The sequence below is a fragment of the Protopterus annectens genome, chromosome 10.part0 (assembly GCF_019279795.1).
Source record: "Protopterus annectens isolate FY-2018-M chromosome 10.part0, PAN1.0, whole genome shotgun sequence".
Classification (NCBI taxonomy): domain Eukaryota; kingdom Metazoa; phylum Chordata; order Ceratodontiformes; family Protopteridae; genus Protopterus; species Protopterus annectens.
In genome coordinates this window covers 11,833,307-11,857,790 of record NC_056744.1, presented here as the reverse complement: position 1 = coordinate 11,857,790, position 24,484 = coordinate 11,833,307, and the positions used below count along the sequence as shown (strand labels likewise).

General features: G+C 44.9%; 1 protein-coding gene across 2 annotated transcripts in view; it reads left to right on the top strand.

The window, feature by feature from the left end:
- TMEM94 (transmembrane protein 94) overlaps positions 1–24,484 on the top strand; it is a 2,655,014-nt gene that overhangs the window by 2,216,478 nt on the left and 414,052 nt on the right. The window lies entirely within an intron of this gene.

The following is a 24,484-nucleotide window of genomic DNA, read 5'->3' as shown; positions in this document are numbered from 1 at the left end:
TCCTTACCTCCGATTGTACCTGTTAACTCTTCCTTGCCAGTTGCCTTGTAGGGGTCTGTTTTGGCATTGGTGGAAAGGTTAAACGTTCACAACATTCATTAGCCATGGCATTTTAATGATGGCTCTAATTTCCGAAGTGGATTTTGCATTGTAATTAGCATATGATACAGTTATGGCCTTGTGCCTGAGGCATCTTGTTACTCCTGAACTGCTTTAAACCAGCAATCCTTTGATCTTCACCTTGGCTCAGCATTGCATTGGTGAATTTTCATACCCTTTCACCTGAATGGAAAGAGCTGCTTTTTGCCAGTCTCATTGCTTGCACTTTTTGAAGTTGGGTTACCAGCAGTGCACACAACATTTGATCCCGCTATATCACAGAAATGTCAGTGTTTCTTGTTTTGTAATATCCAGTATCCTTAGTGACTTACATGTTAAAGCCTTGCCAATTGACAGAGCAAATTATTGGTACATGTTAACAGAAATGCATTACAAGTCTGTTTCTAGTGTGAGTGACTTGAAGCTTCACACCAAATCAGTAAATGTAACTTGAAGTATGTGATTAAAATGGTTTTAAGCATTTAAGTCCAATTCATCCTTCCCATTTGAAGCACTATCAATACTGTTTTGTTGTTCTGCTCCATACTGCATGACAGCTTGTTTTTGTGTCTACTTCATGTTGTGCTCTTAAAAGCAATTCATAGGTTCATAGGTAGGTACTAGGCTATCGGCCCAAGGGCCTAAGTAAGCCTAGCCAAAAAGGTTCCCTGGCTTACGCCACCCAAGAAAGTTAATTTGCTGTGCCCCTGTTGAACAGAGCCACAGAAGTGATCCCCGGAGTGTATTTCCTATTTTTTGAGCTTGAGTTAATTTTTGAAGGGTACGTTTTAAGATTTAATTTAATTATTGAGTAATTGATATTGTCATGTGTTAACTTTTGTGTCAGAAAAGAATTAAAAAAAGACAGGGCTCTAAGGATTTTTTGTTTGTGCATGTGAAGCCAAAATAGTTCAAGTGCTAGGCAATTACTACTACCTGTTGCACTAGATGTGCTATGTAATCACAAACAGGAGATGGAGATGCAGCTTATTCATATATTGTACAGATACTGACATTTTAGCTGGGTGAAGTACAAATTGTTAAGCTATTCCTGTTGACTAAACCCACTTTTGGGTGTCCTTTGAAAGTGACAGTTGTGTATCATCAGTCACACCAGTAATGGGGGATATACAGTATACTAAGGCAGTACAACTGAAGTGTGAAGAAACCTTATTTTCCAACAAGCAGTGTGCAAGGGCATGACACATGCAACATCAGTGAAAGTGCAGCAGAAAGGCCAGGCCTAAATCTGTTACATTTATTGAACCTCATGGTGACCATTATCTCCATGATGCCACTCTGTTTGTGGGAATGTGGCTTCTGAAGTGAACTCTGATAAGCCACTTGTTGGAGCACTACTTTGTGTTCATGGATCTTTTTGAATCAACTCAATTTCTGTGTAGAACCTGCAGAGTTGGGTAATACCCACCAGTTGAAGACTGGCACAACAGCGTAAGGTTTTCCAGTTGACTGATGCCCTCAGTGACCTTTTGACCAGCAATCCAGGGGCTGGATAAACCAGCTGGAATGGAGTAGGAGTGAGCAAGCAGTGTTAGCTGACCAACCCCAATTGAGTGATAATGCTGGTGCCCTGTTGTAGGAGCAGTATTTTATGGAGGCCTGGAAATTTAGGTGCTTTATTAGGTATTCAAGAGGCTCAAGCCTGCCACTTCTGGAGTTACAAGTATACAGAGGTATGTACATAAACTTTGCACAGTGTAGAGGGCACTGCACACACTTTCTGGTCAATATGACTGCTTTAGCATTTACTCAATATTCTAGTCCCTGTTGGATGATGGTGTCAGTCTTTGGCTCTTGCCTCCGTGTGAGTCCTCAGATGACAGTAATCCTGGGAATGACTGGACCAGTAGAGGATGGCCCACAGAGGTTTGAAGGCCATAAGGAGACTGGGTTCAAAAAATGTTTAGAAGTTGGTTTCCTTTTTCTGCATCTAAACTTGTCACACAACATGTTTGGTGCTTGGTGGAGCTGGCAAGGAAGGATCGGGGTGCCAGTCTGGGTGGGAGATCTTGCCTTGGTTGGCTGATGCTCTGGACTAAACCAAGGCTTGCTCATAGCAGGGGAGGAGGAGGATATGAGATATGGTTACCTAAGCCAATATCAGTAGATCTGAAGTAGTTAACTTCATTTGATCATCAACCTGTGAGTTTTGGATCCGATAGCTTTCCAAGCTAAGATCCCAGCTCCAAGCTCCTCCCCCTTACTCATACTACACTGCAACCTCCTTCCAACCCTCAGATCGAGTTTGCCACCCACAACGTGACACACATCAACCCAAGAGACATGGCCTGACCTGATCACACAGACTAAGCTCACAAGATCCTGTAAATCTGAGTCCAAGGACTATCGTAAACCACTACGGTCAGGGGGAAGGATGGAGGGAAGGTTGCTGACAAATGAAGTCTAACTACTCAGGTGGAATGTTATGGTGTGTACATAACTTCTTTATCTGAAGTAGTTAACTTCATTTGATCATCAACCTGTGGGACAGTCCCCAGCTACCAAAAACCTTGGGAGGCCCTTATGGAAGGATATTCCGGAGCAGTGCAGAACCAAAAGAAGCCCTTCCTCTAAATACCATGTCCAACTTATAATGAGTAATAGAAGTTTGAGAGGAAGCCCAGGTAGCCACTGAACAAATGTCATCCAGAGAAACTCTGGACCAGAAAGCAGCAGAAGTAGCCATAGAGCGAGTAGAATGAGCATGAACCCTGTCTGGTTCTGGTAATCCATGACCCTTGTACACCTGCAAAATGCAATGTGAAATCCATCTAGCAAGAGTCACCTTTGAAACTGATTTCCCCAAAAAGGGCTTGGCAAAGGAAACAAATAACTGATCAGACTTACAAAAGGGTTTAGTCCTATGTAAATAAAAACGCAACTCTCTGTGGGCATCCAGCAAATGAAGCTTGTATTCCCCTTTGTTCTTAAAATTAGGGAAGAATACTGGGAGATTAATAGACTGATTGATATTGGACTCTGAAGAGACTTTAGGGAGGAAAGAAGGATTTTTCCTTAGAGAAACCCTATAATTATGGAAAACTAAGTATAGGGGTTTCATACACAAGGCTTGAAGATCAGACACTCTCCTAGCTGAGGTGATGGCGACTCAGAAGGCTGTCTTCCATGGCAAGAATTTTAAATCAACTGACTCTGCGGGTTCGAACGGAGGGACAACTGAAGCCTGAAGAACCAAGGTCAAATCCCATGGAGGGGAAGGATGCTTTATCGGAGGTCTCAGCAAAAAGGTACCTTTGATGAAAGTCTTACAAATTCTAGAAGCAGCTAGTGAAACTGAATTTTTTCCTACACGAAAATGGGATATAGCCGCCAGCTGGACCTTTACAGTGGAAGAGCTGGCCCCCTGTTGGAAAATCCTGAGACAGAAATTCTAATACCGCTGGAATAGGGGCGGTAAACGGGTCCAAATCTCTCTGAGGAGCCCAAATTAAAAAGCGCTTCCATTTACTACTGTACACCTTTCGGGTGGAGGACTTGTGTACCACCACCAGAATGGCCTTAACAGGAGAAGAGAGTCCCAGGAGTCCTGGCAATTAATGGAACTGGAGCAACCAAGCAGTAAGCTTGAGGCTGTCCAGATTCGGGGGTGGAATTCTGGAGGGATGACAAATGAGATCTGGAATGGGATACAATATCCAGGGCGGAGCTACTAGATGAGACCATAGGCAAGGGAACCAAACTTGATGAGGCCAGAATGGGGCTATGAGGATAATCCTGCTCCCCAACTGACGAGCTTTCTGCAAGAATTTTGTCATGAGAGGTAGCGGGGATATGCATAGAGAAGACCAGGTGGCCAAGCATGGACAAGAGCGACTCTGGGGGCTTCCCCCTGAAGGGGAATCAGAGCAAAAAACTCACTGCACTTCACGTTGGACGGTGATGCAAAGAGATCGCAGCAAGGCTGACCCCACTTGAGGAAGATCTGTTCTGCTATATAAGGGTTCAGAGACCACTCATAGGGTAAAAGGATAGTCCTGCTCAGTTTGTCCGCTAAAATGTTGGACTGACCCGGGATATGCATTGCTATCAGAAAATGGTTGGTGGAGTTTGCCCATTCCCAAACTTTCATGGCCTCTCAACAAAGCGGATAGGACCTGGTTCCCCCCTGTTTGTTGATATACCAGACCACTGACATGTTGTCTGACTGAATTGCAATCGTTCCCAGAAGAAGAGAAGCATGAAGGACCAGCAACACTAGAAGGACCGCCCTCATCTCCAGAACATTGATATGCAGAACGGTCTCATTCGGGGACCAAGTGCCTTGGACAGTCCTGCCCGAGCAATGCCCCCCCACCCTAGACGGGAGGTGTCCGTGGTCTCCGTGGCTTGGGGCAGGGTCGCAATAAAGGGACGTCCTCCTCGAAGATCCTGGGATTGAAGCCTCAAGATGAGGGAAGTTTTGCTCAGCTTACTTAGAGGAATCGGGTAATTTAAGGGCTGGTATAACAGAGACCACTGAATTTGTAACATCCACTGTAACACTCTCATGTGCAGACATGCGCAAGGAACCAGATCTATAGCTGCTGCCATGGACCCTAAGGCCCTCAGGGCTAGCTCTGCTGGGGGTGAAGAGGTCTGAAGACGAGCCAAGACATGGAGGATCAGGTTCCGAAGTCTGTCTGGAGTCAGAAATACCTTGGCCTGGAGAGAATCTATTCTTGCCCCTATGAAGTCCAGAATCTGAACAAGCTGAAGAGAGGACTTTGCAAGGTTTATTATGATACCCAGTAAATTTGACAGCTGAAGGAAGTAATTTCTGGCTTGAACAAGTTGATGCCTGGAAGGGATGGTGAAGAGCCAATCGTCCAGGCATGGAAAGACCTGAATGCCCTGAAGCCTCAGGTGGGCCGCTACAACTGCCATAACCTTGGTAAACACCCTGGGGGCTGTGGTGCGACCGAAGGGTAGGACCCTGAACTGGTAGTGATTGGCTCCTTGCCGAAAGTGGAGAAACCTCCTGGATCACCTGTCCATCATAATGTGGTAGTACGCATCCTTGAGGTCTACAGGGCACAGTCTCCCTCCTGCAGGAATGGCAGGATGGATTGTAAGGTGACCATCTGGAACTTCTCCTTGGCAACGGACAGGTTCAACATGGATAGGTCAAGAATCGGCCTCAAATCCCTCGTCTTTTTTGGCACCAAAAAGAACCTGGAATTAGATGCCTGATCCAGACTGTTCTGGGGGGACTGGCTGGATTGCCCTGGTGAAAGTATTCTACTTGCTTCGTGGGTGAATTCCTGGACGTACTTTTTACTGCTCACTTGCCGGTTGTATTTACTTGGATTGCCCTTTTGTTTGGCAGCTTTTCTATTTCCAAAGCTGCCAACTCCCTTTCAGCGGGTGGAACATCTGGGAGGTGCTTTGGCAGTAAGGGACTGTTCAGAAACGGAATGGAATAGCCTCTGGATATTATCCAAAGCACCCAGCAGTCTGACGTTATGGATTCCCATTGAGCTAGGTGCTTCAAAAAATGCCCCCCGACTGCCTCCAGAGTGGAGCAGTCAGACAACCCCTCAGGGCTGCTGTGCGAGTCGATCCGAAAACAGTTCCCGTGACAGAAATTCTTTGGCCCCCCTCTATCTCTGGGCCAGCGTTCGCCTTGTCCCTCTCTGCCTCTGAGGGCAAAGGAGTCCGGAGTGTCCCGGTAATGCTGAGACTTCCAGAACCACAACTTCTTTTGCCCCCATTGGTTCCTGGAGAAGGACCTTTGGGGGTTAGAAAAGCAGATCCCGACGGCCGACAGCGTCTTCCCATCCTTCTCTCTCTGGACTACCGTCTCTTGTACAGGGTCAAACTGTCTAAAGGAGCATTCGCGAAGGACACCTTGAAAGGTTCCAAAAAATCGCAAAGCCGGAGCCAGGCTTGATGCCTCATGGCAATGCCGGACCCAGCCACCCTAGCGGCTCCCTCGGTCGCATAAGAGAGTAGACACATGGATGTGTTAGTCACCGACTTGAGTGGCCATACGTGCCGAGAATGAGCATTTATCCTCGGCCGAAATGGACTCTGGAGGAGACTCAGCGTACTCTTTCATGAGGTCGCTCTGAAGCCTGATCACGTGAGCCATGTAGTTTACCGCCCTTATAGCAAAGGTAGCTGAAGCATATGTCCACTTTCCAAGTCGATCCATCACCCTAGACTCCTTGTCTCGAGGATGGACTGAGGAACTCTCCTGCGCCAGTTGCTTTTTAGTTGGCTGCCACCACCACCATGGCGTCGACTGGGGAACCCTTACTCCATGCAGGCTTGTCCGTAGGAGGGCTCAAAATCTTGTCCAGCCATTTAGATATAGGTTTTACAGTGTCCGGCTCCCTCCAAGCTCTGGTGGTCATGAGGTCTACCAGAGGATCTGCTGGGGGGGACACCCAAGAGGTAGATGGGCCTGCATCGAACGCCTCCAGGAATACCAACTCATCCGAGGAAGGCTTTTGGGAGGACCAACCTTCCCTCTGAATTTCCATTATGTCTCCAAATGAGACATCTTCTGGAGGTGATCTGGGGGAGCGTTCCCCTTTCACCAAGTCGGTATCTTCTGTGAGAGACTTGGGAGAGTCCATGTGCCTCCTCTTGCACTTGGATTTGTGAAGGACCTCCTCGGGGGGGGGGGGGGGGGGCTCTCCGGAGAGGGCTCACAAACAGTTTCATATTCCTCGTGGGGAACCGTCTGGGGTGTATCAGACACAGGCTGTCCCTGGGAAGACTGAATGACAGAAGGCACACTCAGCAGCAAGGGAGCAGGGACGGACTCTGAGGAAAGAGTGAGGGTTCTCGAACCTCCTGAGAGAACCCTCTCCACAACGTCAAAGGGGAACTGGCTTCTCTGAAACTAACAGGCCGAGTAACAGTGCCCCTTGGATCCGACAAAGAGAACGGAGCTGAATCTGGAACCGACGGACCCAGAGGAATGTTATGTCCCGACCATAAAGGAGCTGATGACACACTCATCCCCCCAGATCTGATGCCCAAATCACAGCTCTGAGAGCTCAGATCCGACATGGGATCCAACAAACTTGGGGGCATGGCCGGCATCGAGGTTGGAGGAACCATCGTCGCCGACCCCCTGACTCCATAGCTCCTCGGATCTAGGCACTCCGAAACTTGGGGACGGATCAGAAAAGGAGCTATCGGGGCAGACATCATTGCCGAACTCTTCCTGCTCCGGTGGGAGGGGGAGCCAGCAACACTCCCATCTGCAACTGAGTCTGTAAAAACCCTTCTCATCATCCGGTCCATGTCAGCCTCTGAGAGGTTTCTTGTTGATCTGGAGGCCGCCACCGACACCTGCCGAGAGGGCCAATGTGAGGATGACCTCGAAACACACCGAACCTCCTCCTCCAGCTCCAGAGACAATCTAGGCGAAAGGAGCTGAGGGGAAGATGGCTTAGGAGTCTTATCCGGGGTAGTGACCATTTTACCAGGAGGATCCGATGGGTCCGCTGGTCTCTTACGACCCCTATCTTTTTCTCTCTCTTTTTCCTTTAATCTCTCCCTGTGCTTCTCCTTCCTGGCCTCTCTGTTGCCCTGTTTGGTAATGAGAGTGTGAGTCCCTGGACAGGGGAGGAAGACCAGAAGCTGATATGGCCACAGCCGTGGCCGTAGAGGAAGAAAAAGATTCTGCCGGGAGAAACCCAGCCAAAATTAACTTGGCCCTGCGATCCCGCAGAGCCCAAGGGTTAAAGACTGCACACATTTTGCAGCCTGAAGAAAGGTGGGGAACCCCCAAACACACGACGCAGCCGGGGACAACATATGGGCTCACTCTGTGCATTTGGAGAAAGTCGGCTACTGAGAGTCTGACATCACAACACCCACAATGACCAAAAGGCTAACTAAAGCCCTGCCTAAACACACACACACACACACACACACACACACACACACACACACACACACACACACACACACACACACACACACACACACACACACACCAAGGGTGGGAAAGGGAGGCCTACACTAACTAAAAATACAAAGTTTGCTACTTTTTTTTTTTTGAACGGAAACCCAGGGGGAGGAAAAAGGGAAGGTAAACCTATCCACGCATGCAAAACTGACTTTGCACAGTTGAAGTTGGAAAAATCCTACTCTACCTACCTGGAGCTCAGAGATCACGTCTTGGCGAAGCTGCGGCAAACGAGATCTGAGGGTTGGAAGGAGGTTGCAGTGTAGTATGGGTAAGGGGGAGGAGCTTGGAGCTCAGATCTTAGCTTGGAAAGCTGCCGGGTCAGATCCGAAACCCACAGGTTGATGATTAAATCAGGTTGATGATTAAATGAAGTTAACTACTTCAGATCTTCTTTTTCTTGCACCAACAATATGAAACGGCAATTTTCAGGACTGAAGAGTATAGGTTGCCCTTGTACTTATGCAGATACTTCAGTACCAGTGGTGGTGTAGGACACAAGTAGTGCCCTCTGTTGCTGTAATGCTGGGGAATAGCCCTCGGTTTCTGGGATGCTAGAGATAGTGCAAGCAACCCTCATGGCTGCCTTTATGACCACTTTCCCAGGGCAGCCGTCACTTTTTTTATGGTACTGGCAAATGTCCCTCTTGTGTGTATGTGGGGGGGGGGGGTGAATGGGCTGAGCCTGATCAGGGCAGGGCTTCATGGTCACCATGTAGGGGGCAGGAGAAGCTTTGTTGATGGAGTGGGAAGCTTCATGGTCACCATGTATGGGGGCAGAAAAAAATAGAAAAAAAACTGTCATAGGTCTTGATGTGAGATGCTTTGTTGATGGAGTGGGAAGCTCACATTGACTGTCCATTGTTCAGGAGAAGTTGGCATAATGACTAAGGTATAGATCCAAGGTGCAGGGTTTGATCCTCAACTTTGGTCACTGCCTGGTTATTGGCTAGGTGTGTAATGGTCTGCAGACTGCCTAGAGTTTACTATGAACTGTAAACTCCTGTCACCCCGGATGGGACTGCACATTAAATTTTTTTTTAATTGTCATCGTTCTGCAAAAACTTTGGCCCTGAAGATTGTAGAACAAAAACTGCTGCCAGGGTCATACTTTATTCGTTCTAGCAGCTAATCTGTCATGTTGTCATGTGGTATATAAAAAATAAAATAGAAAACCACCTTGTGCTTTTTCTCCTGTGCCCAGTGAAGATGCAAGTCTGGCAGGGGCAATAGATCAGTCTCTCAGTGATTCAGATTTCAGGTGAAATAAATGTACTGGCATACTTCCTGTCCAGTCCTTTCCTGAAGTTGAGAATTTCCAACTTTGTCTTATTCAGAACTTGAAAGAATGGAGTATTCCCTGTCTTTGGCTTCATGCAGCAAGGCAAGGTGTAACTAGTGGTATATGGATTCCCTCCTCTTGCATCAAGAGACATTACTGCACTTGTATTTGTCAACATAAAGGGCACTGTACCCGTGTGACCTTGCCATTCCCTGTTTACAAGACCAAAATTTATCTTCCTTGCTCAGTGATAGCAGAGAAAGGGTATTGTTTCAGACTTTCAAGTCACTGGTGGTAGAGGAAACTCCTCTCACACTAGGAACAAGCTGTTTTTTTAAGTTTTTCTCTTGCTTTGGAGCTTTTCCTGGACCTCCACTGAAAATGCTCACCTACCCAGTCAGACTTTTCCAGTAATCCAATGTCAGTAAATACGTCCGTTATGATCAAGGTGACAGCTGGTTCCACTTCAAGACTTGCCACCTGCTGCACACTGTTGTACTCCAGGGCATTGCTGCCTGGGTTGTCAGAGGTGATAGAAGAGGACAGGGCGCCTCCCATCCCACAGACATAACTCTGCTTGGTCAAAGATCTTCTTCATGTAGCAGATGTTTATCATGACTTCTCCCCATTTGATCAATGTACAGATGCTCCTGATTTGTTTTGAGTCAGTTGTACAGTAGTAAATATGCATTGATCCATTATTTCTGCACATCATTAACTTGTGGAGGGCAGGACTTTAACTTCTGACCAGCTGAATAAACAATTCCTATCTCTGCTCACCTGTAAAGTTCCCATTCTAGCCCACGTGTTCAAAGCTCTGCAGCTCGTCTCTTGGAAAATGTGTTTTGTCATCTCCATCAACTCTCCTATGATAATGTTATTGTGCTAGTAATTATCTGTAGGGAAAAACACCTGGTCCTTCACAAGAATCAAGTGATTTTTTGGAAGAATTCATGCTTCCTTCTAAAAATGGTGACAGGGTTGCTCTTAAACCAGTCCATTCTGCTCCCTGTTTTCTCCATTGGAGTGAAAACCAGGAGATAATGAGTTCTTCACAAATCGTGTAGGTGTTAAATCATTACTGATTTACAGGAAGTTGGGGGTAGTGGCACTTTTAGTCTCTTTCAAAGTATTCTGCATTTATTGTGATGATGTTTTTTGTACATTGTTGCAGAGTATGAAAGTAAATGCTGATGAATCTGGCAGGATGTAATCTCTTGTATCGAGTTTTTACTTGTAGTTATGAACAGAAGTAATTACAAAGATGCCATCTCGCCTTTCAGTTAAGTTGTGCAGCTGAAGCCAACAGAAAAACTGCTCAGGGTAATTAGACTGAGGAGTAGAATTTGTGAATACAGAAATTTGATTCACTCTTTCAAGGGAATGGAATATGAGAAACCTGAAACATTTATCACATCTTCCCATTTAGTCAAAGCCAATGTAAGGTATGAGGCTGTAAAATCATGTCATACCTAGTTTTTAAAAGTTAAAGCATGTATCTATGTATTTGATATGTCATGTATTTTATGTAAAATTACATTGATCACTGAAAGTTGCATAGTGTTAAGGTTCACAACCTTTTTTTTTTTTTTACATCAAAATGAAATGTTTTATATATTCGGAACATATTCCTTTTTAAAGACCTTTATTAAAATGTCATTTAAGGTATTGGCACACATACATTAATAGAAAAGAAAAAAAATAACATGTTTTCTGTTTACACGTATTAGACATTACAGGTTTTTCTTTATAACTGTCTTTCAGTCAAACATTATATAAATCACTCCATTCCTGCCTTCCTTTAAATCTGACACCTCTTCTTGAACATTATTCTACAGGTATTGTTCCCACAAATTCCATCCCAGCTCAAAAGAATAATTTCACTGGGACTTGTGGAGGGTAGGCAAATATTTGATAACATTAATAGAGCACAGAGGGAAGCAAAAGGTAAGAAAATAACACTGTTGTTGGTGGGTTTTGATGCAGACAAAGCATTCAACAGAGTAAGCTGGGATTTTATGAGTAGGGCAATTGAAGCATTTGCATTTCCTGATACACTAATAAGGTTAATTAGGAAGATGTATGAGGGATCGGAGGTAAAAATTAAAGTGGTAGGGTTTTTCTCTGGTAAGTTGCGTCTAGACAGAGGAACCAGGCAGGGATGTCATCTGTCCCCCTTGTTATTTTCTTATACTTAGAACCATTCCCAATGAAAATAAGTGACTCAAAAATTTAAGGATATAATTAGTATGGTAATCAAGAAAAGTTGGCTTTATTTGCAGATGATGATGTTTTGTACCTGATGAAACCAGAAAAGGACATCTCACTAATGCAGAATATTTTGTGAGAGTTTCAAGTCTTTTGGGGATATGCAATTAATGAAGATAAACTAAAAGGTATAACTGTAAACTTTGTACCCACCCATGAGCTGGTTAAGCAATACCCATTTTATCGGAACATGATAAAATTAATTATTTAGGAATATGGACTAATAAGGATTCTGTTGTTGGGTAAAATTCTGGTAATAATGGCTAGGCTTGCAAGGGCTCTTGAAGTTGTTAGCCTGGTAATTGCCTACTTACCTGTGGCAGCTAAAGATATGTGGGAAGAGACTAAAAATATAATACAAAAACTGAGAAACTGGAAGATGTCCTTCAAGGATGCATCTGCAGTCCTTACAAATGGGTTGTCCTGTCGTCAGGCAGCCCTTCGGTCGGCCGGATTCCAAAGTCTGGGTCTGGCCTCGGCTGGTGTCGCACTTCACCCGACGTCATAGCTGCAGTTCTTCGGGTATAAAGGCATCAGCCGACGCCATTTTCCTTAGTCTTTCTTGCCGCGTGGCGCCCGAAGCAGAAGCTGTTCGCAAGTGCCGGTCGGTCAGAACCAGAGATTACTACTACAAGTACCGAAGACTTCTAAAAAGCTAAGTACCCGTTGGGGACTCTTTCTTGCCTCAGCCGATGTCAGAAAAAGTGAATAACTGTTTAACTTGTGGGAAACAAATACCTCATAAAGATTTCCACTCTTACTGCTTACCTTGCTTAGGCCCAGACCACGACGTAGCAGCTTGTCTAGCCTGTGCTTCTTTCAACCGACGGACGCTTAGACGTCGGTCGGAATTTGCTGAAGAGTTTTTCGGCTCCGATTTTGCTTACATTATGCCGTCGGATCCTCCGACTACGCAAATTTCTAAAAAGCGCAAGGAAAAGGACCGACACTCGCGGTCCGCGGTTTCGGCCGAAACCGCGGTTAAGCCTACCGCGAGTGTCTCGGTTTTGGCTGAAACCGAGTCCACGGTTCTTCCTTCGGCCGAAAGCTTGCCACTTACCGATGCCTCATCCAGCCTGGCTGAATCTGCTACCGAAATCCCACCTGCTCTTGCAGGTTCACAGGATTTATCTGATACTATCCCTTTGGATATTTCTACCCCTGCACGTGGAGCTGCTAGGCCTCCTGCATCCATGTCGATTAAGGCCTTTACCAGGGCTAAAGCAGCAAAAACTACAAAATCTGTGCCTGCTAAGACCCCCTCTCACAGGCCTAGTTCTAGTTCACAAATGCTTAGTCTAGCAGAGGATCTCATCTCTTTGATCCGGGGATCCCAACCACATCCAGACAGGGCCTCTCACCCACCTCCAGAGAAAAGGACTAGAGTAGAGCCCCCTGAGCCAGTTTCTTCTGATGGCTCCTCTGATGAATCAGATAATTCAAACCCTCCAGAGGGCCCCTTTTCTTCTTATGAGGACTCTGATGCAGAAGAGTCCATTCCTTCTGCCTCTCTGCCTGAGGAATTTTCCTTTGGGGAAACCTTGCATGCTATGAGGGAACAATTTCAATGGCAGGGCCAGGATTTTTCAGACTCTAGGAAAAGGCTTAGAACCTTTTTGCATTTGCCACAGCATAGGCCTTTAGCCATTCCTCCAGTCCTTACTGTTGTGGATGATGCTTTTAATGATGCTTGTACTGCTCCTGATTCTCTTCCTCCGGCCCCTGCTAAGCCCGATAGGTACTACAGGGTTCCGGACACACACTATCATTTGTATAAGGCCCCTTTTGCAGATCCCAAAACTATCTCCCAGGGACCCAAGGCTGTAACAGCTACTTATACTAAAAACCCCCTCCCCTCTGAAAGGGAATCTAGGGCCTTAGAGAGATGGGGTAAAAAAGTTTACACTTCTGCTACTCTTTCAGCTAGGGCCTTGAGCTGTCAATTCCACATGATTCAGTATCAGGAATTTGTTAGACCAATTAACTAAAAAACTGTCCGCGGATGAACCATTAGACAAACATCTGTACAGGAAATGGTACATAACATTCAGCAGGTCAGTAATCACTCCTTAAAATGCGGCTATGATGCACTGGAGGCTTCCTTTAGATCAGCCATGACTGGCACAGTGATCAGAAGACATGCATGGTTAAAAGAGCAGTCCTTACCAGACCATGTTAAATCAAAGCTCCTAGATGCTCCCATGGATAAGCTCAATTTGTTTGGCTCCCCTGCGCAGCAGGTGCTGAAGAAGGTGGAAGAGAAAGCAAAATCTGTCCAGACAGTCAAGGATTTCTTGCAGGTCCAGCCTCCAAGGTTTAGCAGGAACTGGCCTTCCAAGAATTGGTCCTTTCCAGACACCTCCAGAGCTCCGAGAGGCAGGAATAGGCGCTCAAGAGGCAGGGGTCAATCCAGAGGTGCCTACAGGGGATGTCAGTGGCAGGCTAACAACCAGCGAAGTACAGCCACAGATCCAGCCACCACCACTTCCACAGGACAATCGCAGTGACTCAGTTCTGGCACCGCCTACCAGGGAACAACTAGAGGCACCCTTAGGCGGGAAGCTAGCCTTATTTTCAATAAACTGGCATTACATCACAGGAGACAAATGGATTTTACAGACAATAGACCAAGGTTACAGGTTTCATTTCCATACTCTACCAAGGAAGAGAGGAATGCCAAACCTACCTCCAAATCAGAAGACAGAAGCTCTAGAACAAATAACTCACTAAGGATGAGAGCTGTAGAAAGGGTACCATCTATGGAACAAGGGCAAGGATTTTACTCCAGACTCTTCCTGGTACCAAGAAAAGAAAACCAATGGAGACCTATTCTCGACCTGTCCGCTTTAAACACATACCTCATTGTTCCAAAATTCAAAATGCTGACCCTACAGCAGCTTCTTCCCATGCTGGGCAAGGAGTCTTGGCTGGTAACTCTGGATCTCAAGGAGGCATACCTGCACGTCCCCATACGACCAAATTGCAGAAGATACCTCAGATTTCTTGCAGGATCAGAGCATTATCAATTCTCAGCATTGCCCTTTGGCTTATCTACTGCGCCCAGAGTATTCACGAAATGCCTGGCATCAGTATTTGCTCATTGCAGGCTTCAGGAAATTCAAATTTACCCTTACCTGGACGACTGCCTGTTACAAGCGGACAACAAAAACAAATTAACAAAAGATTTGGAAAGGGTCATTCATCTACTACAAGCCCTGGGATACACAGTCAATATAAAAAAGTCAAGGCTGATACCATCCCAAAGGATAACCTTCTTGGGTGCAGATCTGGACACATCAAAACAAATGGCATTCCTGACAGTAGAAAAACAGGAGCAACTCCCTCTCTACTTCATGGCATTAACAAAGCAGAACCAGCTAACAGCAAGAAAAGTCCTGCAAGCTCTCGGTTACATGGCATCCTGCATAATATTGATTCCACATGCCAGACTACATATGAGAAAGTTACAGTGGTATCTAAGGAATTTATGGTCTCAGCACAAGCACAGCCTAGAAACCCAAATTCCAATAATTCCATGCCTGAAACAAGAATTCCAATGGTGGGCTCAGGCCTGTCAATCAAACAAGGGACTGCCCTTCCACAGCACTCAACCAAGCCAGACCATCACAACAGACGCCTCAGACCTCGGTTGGGGGGCACACATGCTGGACAAGTGCATACAAGGCTTATGGACTCAAGACCAGCTGCACCTACACATAAATCAAAAGGAAATGCTGGCAGTAAAACTGGCAATTCAGGCATTCAGACCATTTCTTCGACAGGGTCAACTGCTGATAAGGACGGACAACACCACAGTTATGTGGTACATCAACAAACAGGGAGGCACACATTCATACCCTCTATACCGGATGGCAATGGACCTCTGGAATGTGGCACTGAGCTTCAACATTCAGCTACAAGCAATTTTTGTGCCAGGAAAGGAAAATATACTAGCAGACATCCTAAGCAGAACTACCACGGATGCCCACGAATGGATGCTGCATCCGGACATCTTCAAAACCATTACAGGGAAATGGGGACTACCAGAAATAGACTTATTTGCATCCCCACACAATCACCAACTGAAAAAATTCTGCACAAGGACGTACCACCCACTTGCTTGGAAAGTGGACTCCTATCTTTCAGTTGGAAAAACCTGACAGCATATGCATTCCCACCTCTTCCCTTGATGCACAAGGTGCTATTGAAGATCAAAGAAGACCGTCCAAGGATCATCCTGATAGCTCCAGACTGGCCAAGGCAACATTGGTACCCATTACTGAGGAGTATGTCTCGGGAACAAATATGGCCTCTGCCCTAGTTCCCTTGCTGTTAACACAGAACAACTTCAAAACCCTGCATCCAAACCTGAGAACACTGCAGCTGGCTGCCTGGAACATTGCATAAGACCAAATAACCCAGATTTATCTCAAAGGGTTAAAGACATTATCTTGGAGGCTCGCAGACCCTCAACAAGAAAAAATTCAGCAAAATGGAAAAGATATCTCATTTGGAGTACTGCAAAAGGAGAGAATGTGTCACTGGTAAACATAGCTAACATCCTGGAATACTTGGCAGAGCTCTTCCACAACGGCCTGTCCTATTCTTCCATTAAGATTCATGCATCAGCTATTTCAGCAGAATACAACTTGGATCCTCCAGTCTTCTCACATCCTCTGCTCAGGCAGTTTCTGAGAGGGATTAAAAATGTAAAGCCACCTAGGAAGCCACCATTGCCAGCATGGGACTTGAACTTTGTGCTAGAAAAGTTGACACTCCCTCCTTTCGAGCCAGCAGCAACAGCAGAATTACAGTACTTATCATGGAAAACTGCTTTCCTGCTTGCAGTCACTCCAGCAAGAAGGGTATCTGAGCTACAGGCATTAATGGCAGTACAGCCCTTCCTGATCTTCCATCAAGACAGTGTCTCCATGAGAACTAATCCTACTTTTATGCCAAAGGTGGTCTCCAGGGTATCTTTAAATCAAGCTATCCACCTACCTACATTCTTCCCCAACCCACAGAACAGGGGAGAAAGACTGTTGCATACCTTGGATGTACATAGACAATTACGTTACTACCTGGACAGGACCAAGAGCAACAGAAAAACTGACCAGCTACTGGTAGCATATGCAACAGGAATGGAAGGAAAAGCAATTTCAAAACAAACAATCTTTAAGTGGATAGGAAATTGCATTAGATTTTGTTACTCCTACCATGGGAAGAAAACTCCAGAAAACATCAGGCCTCATTCTACAAGGGCTACAGCCACTACCACAGCTTTTTTACGAGGAGTGGCTACCAAAGACATTTTAGAGGCTGCTACTTGGAGCTCCGTGCATACATTTGCCAAGCATTATAATATACCTTTATACTCCAGATCCCGAGCAGGTTTTGCCACTGCTGTTTTGCAAGGGATCTTAACTACACCATAATCTTATTTCTCCTCCTCCCCCAGTTTGGCTATGGTATTCTACCCATTTGTAAGGACTGCAGATGCATCCTTGAAGGACATAGTACAGTTTTGTACCTACCATAAATGTAGATGTCCGATAGGCATGCATCTGCAGTCAGGATTACCCACCCTCCTTCCCCTCTGTGGTACTCCTAGGGTATTTGCCCATCTTGTAGCTAGCTGGGGGAATCTATTATGGTGTATTTGTTTGTGTATATGTACATACATGCTTATTTTTTGTTTGCTCTGTACAATTTGGAACCATTTGCATTTATCCAAATTTAGCCTTCCTAGAGGGCACCTGGCATCTGGGGCAAGAAACACTGAGGAAAATGGCGTCGGCTGATGCCTTTATACCCGAAGAACTGCAGCTATGACGTCGGGTGAAGTGCGACACCAGCCGAGGCCAGACCCAGACTTTGGAATCCGGCCGACCGAAGGGCTGCCTGACGACAGGACAACCCATTTGTAAGGACTGCAGATGCATGCCTATCGGACATCTACATTTATGGTAGGTACAAAACTGTACTTTCTTGTTTTTGGATATGAATAGCAAAATACAAACAATGAAAATATTTTTAGTCCTTTTTGGTTTTATAGACAGGTCAGGCATATTTTTGTCAATCAGATGAGTTGTGGACAGTAAAAGAGTTGCAGGATTTTATCTTGGCGGAGGAAAAGGACAAGGGTCAAGTGGAATAAGTTGATTGTTCCAATAGAACAAAGTGGTTTAAGATTTTTGATTTGAAGGGCTATTTTAGAGCTACACAGTTAAGGCTTGTTTACGTAACACAAGCAGAAAGCTATAATTCAAAGTAGAAAGGGATGATGATGAAGCAGGTGGAAAATTCAAGAAATAAGGAGAGAGTGGGATTTTGGATGCTGAACCTTAAGGAGAATAACAACCATACACTATACTCATAAAGTCGCAGTTCCATGTCTCAAAAATATGTTCCCAGTTACCTGTTTCTTCCCCATCACACTTCCAACTTTTGATATCTACCTGAGGTCAAATTGAGATCTGCTTGGGGTATAAAAATACTTATTCAAACACTTCCAGACAAAATTCCTAAACCTTCTGAACTTTGTTGCTTTCTTGGGAGCTATACATATGTCTTCCCACTGTTCCCTTGTAAATAGTTTTTCCGTTTTCTTACTAATCATTTCTAACCTCTTTTTACATCCTACAAAATTTCCTCTTTTTAACAGCACCTTCTGTGCTAGATTCAACTAAAAACGCTACCAAAGTAGGCTTTTCACTTAAGACTCCCCATTACCTTTCTCTTTGTGTATACTCTGTCAGTATGTGATAGGGAAGACAGTCTCTAAGGTGCAGTCCAAACTTCTTGGCTTTTTCTAGTTATTTGCTCCTGATGCCTTGTTTCCTTTGCCAGTTTTCTCCAGGAAATTCCATCTGTTTTATAGGATCATAGGATCATAAGATCATAGAAAGTTACTAGGCTAATGGCCCTAGGGCCCCTTACAAGCCTAGCCAAGTTGTACTCTTATTTCCACGATCAGCACCTATTGCCCCTGTCCAAGAGGCACACAGGTAGAACTTCCAGGGTGAATTTACGGTTATCCATACAATCATCCATATTACATTTGAAGAGGGCCAATGAGGTGGTCTGTTTGACATGAAATGGGAGTCTGTTCCAATGGTGTGGTAACCTCAGGTGGGTTCTATTAATGTCACATACCAGGTTAAGGTCTTTAGAGTAACCCATGTACCATTTGACTTATGGAGATGCAGCATTTCCAGTAATGTAGAGTCAGAGATTTCCTTGTATGCAAGGCAGATATCACCTTGGAGTAGTCTGTAAGAAAGAGAATAAAGTGACAGTGATTTCAGACGATCCACATAGGACAGATCCTGAAGACCTAGAATTTTTCTTGTGAGAAACATTTGTGGTCTCTCCAATAGCTGCAGGTGTATGGAAAGGTACATACCAAAAGGGGCGTTGTACTCAATTATTGACCTGATGAGGGAGGGGTACAGGGAGGTTTATAACTTCTTTTTTTCTTGGAAGCAATGCTCTTACTTATGAGATGAGCAATATAGAATGCCTTTCTTACCACTGTGGAGACTTGGTGGACAAAGGTGAGGTTGCTGTCAACCTGTGTTCCCAGGTCTCTCACCACTGAGTGCATACTTAAGGTGTTGCTATTGATGTCGTAGTTGGCAGAAACATTGCCCTTACTGAAAGGATTAATACATTTTTTTGCACTGTTTAAGGCTCTGAATTTGTTTGTGTAAGACCCTCTTGTAGGATGTTGACATCATTTGGTGATTCTGTGACCACTCCCAGTTTGCAGTCATCAGCAAACGTCAGCCACAGACATTTAGTTTTTGCATGTACTTTGGAGAAATAGATTCTGAACAGTAGAGGTCCCAGGAATGATCCCTGTAGAAGTCCACTGGTTACAGGTCTGCTGTTCAAAATTGTTTACTAGGCTAATGACCACAGGGGCCTTTTTAAGCCTAGCCATGCATCCCAAATCTCTGACAAGTTCTGACACCCTTGATAAGTGTAAGCATGGGCCTGGGAGATGAACCATTTACAGGTTACCTGTTTGCATTAGAGACATAGGTGCCAAACCAGGGATGAATTTCCGGTTTCCCATTCAATTGTCCAAATTGCACTTAAATTGGGTTAGGGAAGAACTCTGCTTCACATGGATGGGGAGCCTGTTCCATAGACGGGGTCATTTCTGGGATACATACCTCTGTCTCCAGCAGGTCCTGTTTATATCACAGGCAAGGTTTAAGTCTTTAAAATGGGTAATTCTGGTACTGTTTGTTTTGTGGATAAGCAGAAGGTCCATCAGAGTGGGTTCTGACAATGCCCTGTATGCCAGGCATAGATCTCCCCACAAAAGCCTGTAGGAGACAGAATAGAGGGATAGGGCCTTGATGTGGTCAGCATAGGACATATTACTTACGCCCTGTATTCTTTTAGTGAGGAACCTCTGTGAACCTTCCAGTTGTTGGATATGCCTGGTTAGGTACATACCAAGGGGGGCATTCTATACAGTGGAACAATGACTTCCTTGGACTTGGATGCCATACCTTTGTTGGAGATCTATTCCCCTAATTTGACTGTATGGGTTCTGTCTGTGAGCAAGTTAGCGACTTCCTTGGACTTAGATGCCATACCTTTATTGGAGAGCTATTCCCCTATTTTTACTATATGGGTTCTGTCTGTGAGCCAGTTAGCAACCCATCTAACAATATAAAGCTTGATACTTAGCTGGATGAGCTTGTTAATGATGCCTGAGTGGAGACAGTGTCATATGCCTTGGCTAAGTCTAGGTAGTCTGTATGCACAGATTTCCCCTCATCCAGGGCCTTGGTGACTGTCTCAGAGAAGTCCACAAAGTTTAACAGGCATGATCTCCCTTTGACAAATCCAAACTGAGTATTGGCAAGTGTTTTGGAGATTAACTATATCTTTGTTGATAAGGTCCATGATGATTTGCTCCATGGCCTTGCAGATAAGGCTGGTCAGGCTAATAGGTCTGTAATTCCCAAGGTCAGTGGAAGCACCACCTTTTGTGCAAGGGAATAATGGTGGCCATTTTCCATTCAGCTGGGACGAAGCTGGTGCTTAGACTATGACTGAAAATAGTACCCAATGATGTTGCTAATTGTTATTGGAGCCCATGTAGGATGCAGCCTGAGATGTTATCAGCTCCCATAGATACTGTGTTCCTGGCCTTAGAGAGGGTGTTAACGACCTGCTCTTTAGAGATACAAGGTAGGAGACAGGTGGCAGGGATGTCATGGGGTATGTGTTGAGGACAGGGGATTGAAGTTTTCACAGAACCTGTCAGCCAACAGGTTAGCTATGTCCACAGGCTCAGTATATGTGGTATCATTAACTACCAGTTTAGCACAAATCTGGGCTTTCCTTTTAGGTTACGGTTGTGACTAAAGAATGCCTTATGGTTGTCTTTAGTTGAGGAAGCTAATTTGGATTCATAGTTTGCTGTGGAAGACTTTACAAGAAGTCTTTTTCACTTGTTTAAGCTGACAAGGGAATGTTTCCAGTTTAGGGCTCGCAACCTCTACTCTTAGCAATTTCTTCCTCTTATTGTAAAGCCTGTTAGTGGCAGTTGTCCACCAGGCAGACTTGCTCTTTCTTGAGGAGCTTGTTTTGGTCTTGTCAGGTGCAGCCAATTCAATACAGTTATACAGGTGTTTGCATAAAGCACTGGTGTAGAACTCAGCATAGTTGCCAGTTCCATCTGAGGGGGGAGATGCAGAGAAGCTATTTATACCATCCCATTAGAGGTTATAATCTTGCTTTGGAGAAGTTTTTTAGTTTAGTTGCTGCGGGGGGGGGGGGGGGGGGGGGGTCATATGTGATAGTTACTTCAAATGACACTGATTTGTGGTCAGATCTCACCAGGGAATGCCTCATATTGGTAAGCAGCAGATCCAAGATGTTGGTGCGTGCCAGGCAACTGGTCCAGGTCATTGGAGTTAAAGTCCAGGAACCTTGCTAGTGAGTCTGAGCACAGGTAATTTATCCAGTCAGTGGAGGAGTAGTTAGTCACCCAAAACCATGGTGTTCGGATGTAACTTGATAGACTCAAGTAGATTCATGGAGGGGGTCCTGTAGCTGGCATTGACTTGAATAGGTGTCCTACCAACAGTTAATTGCATCTGAAGTATCTCCAGGGAATCATGCTGGTTGACCATTCTGGAGGGGTATTTATCTTTAATGAAAATTGATGCACCGCCTCCTTTAGTTTTCACGCCTTCAGTTTGTGGTCTGAACATGTGGGAGGAGGTGTAACCCGGTATGACTGGAGTGTTCTCCACAGCTTTGAACCAGGTCTCCATGACTGCAAATATGTCTGGGTCTTCAAAGGTGAGGACTGCTTCCAATAAGTGCAATTTTGCGTCAAGACTCCTAGCGCTTAGCAGCATAACTTTGAGGTTGTTTTTAGATGGAGGTTTTACATCTGGAATTTTGTCCTTGAGACACTGCTGCAAAAAGGTACTATGGGGGTGGCAAGAGCCATAGCCAGTAGATGAAATCCCAGGGGTGACCGATGAAGGCCATCTCTAGCAAAGCATCAAGGTCTGTCGATCATGTCATCCCAGGCTGTCAGATACTGGATCCCCTTAGAATGACACCAATAACTTATTTTCTGTTTGTATTGAGACATCATCCTAGGTGAAGGTAAAATGCTTCTTAAGGCTAGGGACATATCTACCTGAGACACACAGTCCAAGAGCTCAGTCATGTCTGTCTTCATATAGTCCAGAGAGATACTTCTCAAGTCGTTCACACCAACATGGACAATGACAAAGTCATAACAGTACCTGTTATTGAGAGACTTGAGTGCATGTGTGATATGACATATCCTGGCACCTGACAGACAGTTGATCGTGAACTTTTCCTTATCCAGCCTGGTGAAAGGGACATCTGTATGTCCCACAATGGAATCACCTATGGCTAATATGTTTGGTTTTGTGGTTTGCCTTAAGGGCTTGATGGGTGGGACACTCTTACGTGAGGTATTGTGTTCTGCAGAGGAAGTATTGTGTAGCATACTTGTGTTTGTGTTTGGGAGGTCTTTGGTGTGTAGGTATGTTTCTGGTGAGGACCTCCACATATGCAGGTATGTGTGATGTGGGTTTGGATAGAGTAGGAGGTGAGGTGTGCTTGCTGACAACCCACTCATTTGTCATATGTACTAACTGGAGTGCGAGAGAGCACAGATTCAAGGTTTTTAATATAGTTGCATTTCTCACATGTTGAGTTTGTATGGACTAGGAATAGAGGGTTGTCGGTGAACATGAGGGAATTGCTACACTGCCTCAGGATGCCCATGTCAACCAAGCAGGCTGGGGAAACTGTGGGAAATTGTCCATCCATACTTTTAGGTAAATTTATATGATCAGGAAAAGAAGTCGCACTTAGGAATGGTTAGTGGGTGAAAGGTGTGTTAGTACCTCTGAGGCTAGGCTTAGCATTCGCACCTGATAGTAAAGCAGGGCCACAAAAACTCTGGAGGACCACAAGCTAAGTGCTAAGGGAAAATTTAATAAGCAAAATGTTTGCGTCTAAACCACCAACGGTGACCAGCGCTGTGCGTCAGCGCACGATGGTGCACTGCACGCAGACAAGTGTAAATGCAGGCCTTAAACAAAACAAGAGATGATCCTTTTAACACAAACTAGCCAATAAAGATGCTCCCTCTGAGCACTACTCCAGTCACCTCCAATAAGATGGGACCCAGGTAGCACTTGCCTCCTACAAGGGGTGCAGAAGGGCCTTTACCACACATCTCAACTTCTCAGTACACGAAATCTGGACAAAGTAAGAAATAATGGGGGGACAAAAGCCCAAATTTGGGGCAGATTTTAAATGTTGCACTTATAAACCTAGAAAGTTATTAGATTAACAGGTTTTGCTTTATTATATATCTTCTGAAGGATACAAAGTCTGAAACTCAAATGTCTGTCAATATTTATTTTGATTTAGTGACTTTAGTCCTCAGTGATTTGCCAGAAAACCTCAAATTTTATGAATAACAGACCAAAAATATGAGGCAAATATCTGGACAGCTGAGAGGTATGGCCTTCACTTCCACAAAGATGGCTTGAATTTAATGCTCAGAAGCTACAAAACAGACCCAGAAACAGCAAACCTGGAACTGCGCTATGCTATAGCTGAAACTAGAACAGTATACAGTAAAATGTGGCAAAAACAGTTCAGACAATTCAAGCAGACAGTAGAATGCAAATCAAATTAAATGTGCAATATAAGAGCAAAAGCAGGCACTTATAGTTAATTGGAAGCAGTGGATGCTTCAGATCATTCAGTATCTCAGTGAAGAGCTGGTTTTAGTGCTCAATCGATACCAAACAGGCTAGATTTAGCAAGTCTGAATCTAGCCTATGCTATAAAATGCAGAAGTACTAGAAATTCAAAGTGCATAAAATCACAGTCACAGCAGCAAAAAGCAAGTTTAAATAAAACAGCATTTCCTAGCTTGGAAGGGTGTAGGCTGCACTCTCCCCCCACAATAGTCCAGACCACAAATCTTCCTAATGTAAAACAACTGGTTTTCTAGCCCAGGTGCTTAAGCCAGAACTAAGACACTTCAGAAGACAGACACAGTAGGCCTTCAACCAGCGATTTCCAGCTTAGAAGGGTGTAGGCTATCCTCTTCCACCACAAGAGTTAAGACCATGAATCCTCCTGGTGTAAAGTAACTGGTTTGGAACCCAAGTGAACCCAACCAGAATAAAGACACTTAGAATAACACGCACAATAGGCCTTCACTAGCAATTCCCAGCTCAGAAGTGTGTAGGCCACACTCTCCTGCCCCAAGAGTCTAGACCACAACCCTCCCAATGTAAAATAACTGTTTAGGAGTCCAAGTGCCTAAACCAGAGCTAAAACACTTTCAG